Source organism: Cyprinus carpio, chromosome A11, assembly GCF_018340385.1.
Source record: "Cyprinus carpio isolate SPL01 chromosome A11, ASM1834038v1, whole genome shotgun sequence".
Taxonomy (NCBI): Eukaryota; Metazoa; Chordata; class Actinopteri; order Cypriniformes; family Cyprinidae; genus Cyprinus; species Cyprinus carpio.
This window is the reverse complement of record NC_056582.1, coordinates 22,804,708-22,811,048: the sequence shown is the minus strand read 5'-3', so window position 1 is coordinate 22,811,048 and position 6,341 is coordinate 22,804,708.

Here is a 6,341-nt window from a genome sequence, read left to right as displayed (position 1 = left end):
TATAAAAAAAACACAAACAGGCCAGATATATCTTTATTTATTTATTTTTTAAATATACACTCATTCAAAAGTTTGACATTAGTAAGTAAATTACTTCTATTCTGCAAAAAATGCATTAAATTGATCAAAAGTGACAGTAATCACATTTGTCTAGTTCAAATAAATGCTGTTCTTTTGAACTTTCTTTTTATCCAAGAATCCTGAAAGAAATGTATCACGGTCTCCACAAAATCATGAAGCTGTTTTCAACATTGATAATAATAAGAAATGTTTCTTGAGCAGCAAATCAGCATATTAGAATGATTTCTGAAGATCATGTGACACTGAAGACTGGAGTAATTTAAATAAATTAAATAAATGCTAATTTTAATTTAAAAAGAATAAGATACTTGAAGTGGAAAAATGACAAAAAAAATTGTCAAGCTCTTATACTAAAAGCTCTGTTCATCTAAAGGCCTAAATCACGAGGTGGCCGTCTGATCTCACAGTTTTCAATTTTTGGCAGCGTGAATGAGGAGCATGCAGCAGTGATTGCATTAGCGCATGTACACACTCCACATGAAGCAAACACACTGACCTCTAACTCATATTCCCCGCCAAACACCATTATTTATCTAATTAGAGTGTATCATAGACTTCTATTGTTTTTATATAAAGTTAATTATAAATACTACAGAATAAATTTTGTTAAAACACCATTTCCTATATTTTTTAATCTTTTTTTTTTTTAATTAAAGGGATAGTTCACTCAAAAATAATAATTTATTCATACTTTCTTCTATCTTCTGAGGAACAAAAAAATATTGGCATCCAAAGAAAGATGACAGTTTAGAATAAGGTCTCATTACTTAACATTATTAAATGCATTAACTAAGATTAATGACTACATTTGTAACAATATTTATTCATCTTTGTTAAGATTAGTAAATAAAAAGAAAACTGTGCATTGTTAGTTCATGTTAGCTCAGGTCCAGTAAATAATATTAACATATTTGAATAATGTATAAGTAAATATTGAAATTAACATTAACTAAGATTAATAAAGTCAAGAACATTTTTTTCATTGTTTGCTCATGTTAAAGGGGTAGTTTACCCAAAAATGAAAATGTTCACATTGTTCCAAACCTGTCTTCTGCTGAACAGAACAAAAAGCCTTTGAGATATTAATAAAAATATTGTCTTTTGTGTTCCACAAAATACAGAAATGTAAATGGATTTGGAATTGCATGGGGATAAATAAATAACTGGATTTTAATTTTTCCTTTAAAGACTTTCCAGGAGGCCTTCTTATCTTGCTTACAGAAACAATTATCTCTAAACCTACACACCCAAGGGCCTTTCGCACCGCAGGAACCTTTTCATAGTACCAGAACTAATTGTGGAACTACCCACTTTTGAGCCGGAACTGGGTGCGATTTTAGTACCGGATTGCCTTTTTTGAGAACCAAATTAGCTCCTAATCCGGAGCAGGGTCTAACCAGCACAACTGGTACTACCCATGACGTAAGTAGACATTGATTGGCCCAACGCATTTGAAAACACTCGCCATGATTTAAAACGCTGTTTAACATACTGTAAACATTGTGTCAACTTATTTCGCAAGTATGACCAACAGCGATAAATATACGGACACTGAAGTGCAGGCACTAGTAGCAAATGTAGCACTGCAAGTTGTTGTTGGAGACTCTTAGTACTCCTTTCCGTTCTTTCAATCGCTTTACGTGTACGTCGACATTCCATGTCCATTATTGAGAAACCTGCGAGACAAAACAGAAACACAGCTCCGATCACAGCGTCCTCCATCCTCCTGTTGTTAACGTTGTTCTTCGCTGTTGTTGAAAGCCGCGCACAAATGACATCGGTGTTGACCGGCTTGCGTCACGTCCTAGTACACACTCTCGGTGCGAATGCAACCCTTTAAATGTTACTGGGAAACAGTTTGTGCAAAATCGTCCCAGTACTTTAGTACTGTACATTTAGTTCTGGAACTAAAGCGGTGTGAAAGGCCCTATTATCCTCAGAGAACCTCAAAGATATTAAGGTGCAGCTTGCGAACTGTATGCCGAGGAGCCCATAAGCTATATAATGACTTACCCATCCAAGGCATATTTCATTTTAAGTTAACTGTCACTATATGTCTGACTGCATTTACACTTGAACTCCTGCATCTCCTCTGATATTACTTTTTTTTCTTTTAGGCTGGTATATTTTTAGATCCTTTAAGATCAAAAGCAGCAGCCTCTGGAAAAACACAGCCTCTGTTTGCTGCAAATTCTGTCTGAACTCTAAGACAAACGCTGCATGCTAATTAACTCTCCTACCTTTTAATTATACAAAATGCAATGTCTGATGCAGCACAGCGTACTACGAACATCTGGATATCTGAGGATATTTGCACGTCATGGAGGGACCTACTGTATGTGTTCTTGCCATTATAATTACGTATGTGTGTTAATGTGCGAGTGCACGCACGTCTAAACACATAAATGTCTTTGACACTCAGAGTGGGTGGATTGTGGGTTGTGCAAGCCCATGTGGCAAAGTCCCAGTGCATGAGTTAAAAGTGCCATGTGTGCCTCCTTGACACTGACATTCCAGCATAAACACTGACACCTCATCAATCCAAATAACAAAGGAGCGGAGGTGAGCGCCAGCACTCCCCCACACGGGTGTTCGGGTCACAGTTGAGCTCACCTTTAATGGACTCATATATGCACATCAAGCATCTGTTTGACACTGAAATCTGGTGTGTGAGGAGGCTGGTGATCTTAAATATACTAGACCGGAGCTACACTTCTTTTGGGGATTGAAAACAAGCTGGGCAGTATGATGTGTATACCTGTGTGTGGGTAGAAATCAAAAGTTATAGCATTTATACCAGAGTATATTGGCTAAATGAAGTGATAAATTATGTGAAAAAGCTGATCCTATAGACTTATAATTCATTTGTTAAGAAAAATCTGGTATTTTGGTTTGCATCACACAATTTCCAAATAATAAAAGAAAGTAATCAAAAGTGATGTACCTTTCATTTTTTAAATATTTAATTCACTGGATTATCAAAAATAGATAGCATTTATTTGAAAAAAAAAATCTTTTGTAACATTATAAATATCTAGACTGTCACTTTGATTATTTTAACGCATCCTTACTGAATAAAAATATTAATTACTTAAAAGAATATGATGCGATTTCAAGTTTTCCTTTCTCTTTTGAGTGTTACAAGCTCTTGCTGAATAAATAAGATCCCTAAAGTTGCAAAGACTAAAGTCTCAAACCCAAAGAGATATTCTTTATAAAAGTTCAGACTCTTCCACGCCCTCCTAAAACGCCTCATTTAAACACGCCTCCACATGTCTACATCACGATGTGGGAAGATTTGTATAACACCGCCCAGATGTTCACGCAAAGAAAGAAGGCGTACCTTTGATTCTCGATGTTGCTGCCGGCACCATGTTGTGGAGATGCTGTTTCATTGTGAAAGTGAAAATACTTGGCCTTCCAAAAGAGGACATGACTAGAAATCAGTGGTTAAGTTGTATTTACAACACTGTTCCAGAACAGTTCAAATATTCAGATGTGTGCAGCACATTTTATGGATGACTGTTTCCTGATCCTGGGAGAGAAGACTACAATGTTGCCGCTACTGACTCACAGTCTGTAAGTAAGTTTATATATGTTAAGGATTTGCCACTGATGATTCAAAGCGAGTTTTGAGCAGTGTAGAGCAGCGGTTATCAATTCCAGTCCTCACGCCCACTGCTCTGCACATTTTGTATGTTTCTATTATGGCTTCAGATGTTTGTTCTATTCAAACATAAGTGCCCTGTGAAGTGGACATCACAGGATATTCCGCCATGATTCCAGTTCAAAGCGAACGTATATGTTCCATTCATAGTGCATTGAAGTGTGCGAGACGTGAATTCAAATTGTATTTATTTACAGAGGTATATGATGTCACACTTGTCCATGTGTGAAGATGTTGCGCAGCGCAAATCCGTAATTTTCCGAAGTGAGATAAACTTCAACAGATTTCCCCTGCTCAGGGAGTAGGGAGCAATGAACACTGTGTAGGGACCATGTCAATGGGAACACAGTTCATGCACAGAGCTCACTTCTGATTATCTGAATCAGGTGTGTTAACAAAGAGAGACATGCAAAATATGCAGAGCTGGGGGGCGCGAGGACTGGAATTGAAAACCGCTGGTGTACAGTCGTGGCCAAAAGTTTTGAGAATTACATAAATATTGGAAATTGGAAAAGTTGCTGCTTAAGTTTTTATAATAGCAATTTGAATATACTCCAGAAATGTTATGAAGAGTGATCAGATGAATTGCATAGTCCTTCTTTGCCATGAAAATTAACTTAATCCCAAAAAAACCCTTTCCACTGCATTTCATTGCTGTCATTAAAGGACCTGCTGAGATCATTTCAGTAATCATCTTGTTAACTCAGGTGAGAATGTTGACGAGCACAAGGCTGGAGATCATTATGTCAGGCTGATTGGGTTAGAATGGCAGACTTGACATGTTAAAAGGAGGGTGATGCTTGAAATCATTGTTCTTCCATTGTTAACCATGGTGACCTGCAAAGAAACGCGTGCAGCCATCATTGGGTTGCATAAAAATGGCTTCACAGGCAAGGATATTGTGGCTACTAAGATTGCACCTAAATCAACAATTTATAGGTTCATCAAGAACTTCAAGGAAAGAGGTTCAATTCTTGTAAAGAAGGCTTCAGGGCGTCCAAGAAAGTCCAGCAAGCGCCAGGATCGTCTCCTAAAGAGGATTCAGCTGTAGGATCGGAGTGCCACCAGTGCAGCGCTTGCTCAGGAATGGCAGCAGGCAGGTGTGAGCGCATCTGCACGCACAGTGAGGCGAAGACTTTTGGAAGATGGCCTGGTGTCAAGAAGGGCAGCAAAGAAGCCACTTCTCTCCCAAAAAAACATCAGGGACAGATTGATCTTCTGCAGAAAGTATAGTGAATGGACTGCTGAGGACTGGGGCAAAGTCATATTCTCCGATGAAGCCCCTTTACGATTGTTTGGGTCATCTGGAAAAAGGCTTGTCCGGAGAAGAAAAGGTGAGTGCTACCATCAGTCCTGTGTCATCCCAACAGTAAAGCATCCTGACACCATTCATGTGTGGGGTTGCTTCTCATCCAAGGGAGTGGGCTCACTCACAATTCTGCCCAAAAACACAGCCATGAATAAAGAATGGTACCAAAACACCCTCCAACAGCAACTTCTTCCAACAACCCAACAACAGTTTGGTGAAGAACAATGCATTTTCCAGCACGATGGAGCACCGTGCCATAAGGCAAAAGTGATAACTAAGTGGCTCGGGGACCAGAATGTTGAAATTTTGGGTCCATGGCCTGGAAACTCCCCAGATCTTAATCCCATCGAGAACTTGTGGTCAATCCTCAAGAGGCGGGTGGACAAACAAAAACCCACTAATTCTGACAAACTCCAAGAAGTTATTGTGAAAGAATGGTTTGCTATCAGTCAGGATTTGGCCCAGAAGTTGATTGAGAGCATGCCCAGTCGAATTGCAGAGGTCCTGAAAAAGAAGGGCCAACACTGCAAATACTGACTCTTTGCATAAATGTCATGTAATTGTCGATAAAAGCCTTTGAAACGTATGAAGTGCTTGTAATTATATTTCAGTACATCACAGAAACAACTGAAACAAAGATCTAAAAGCAGTTTAGCAGCAAACTTTTTGAAAACTAATATTTATGTAATTCTCAAAACTTTTGGCCACGACTGTAGAGTAGGGCTTGTTGTTTGTCGTTTCTCTGATCACAAATGCAGAGACGGTTTTATGTTTACACGGCACGATGCAACGCAACGCGTAAAAACACAGTATAAGTCATTATAATCTTTAATTATGTCGCCACTGGATGCAACAAATGGCTCGTTTGTAATAGGTTTCATTGTTCTAACTGGGACACACATCACATTATGACAAGGGGCGTAACATTTCCGTCACACGCTTGAGGCATTTGACCAATCACAAAGAAATGGATAGCTGGCCAATCAGAGCATACCTCACTTTTCAGACCGATGAGCTTTGTAAAAAAACGGCGCGTTTCAGAAAGGCGGGGCATGGAGGAGAAACAATAATGTACAGTATGTAGAAAATAATGTGTTTTTTGAACCTTAAACCACATAAACCCATTTCATTACACCAAAAACACAAAATAATGTTATTTTTTAGCAATATCATATGACCCCTTTAAACTTTTGTTTAATGTAACTGAATGTTACCTGATTCACATACTTCTCATGGACTTATAAAAAGAAAACCATGGTATTACCATGACAGAATAACCAAAAA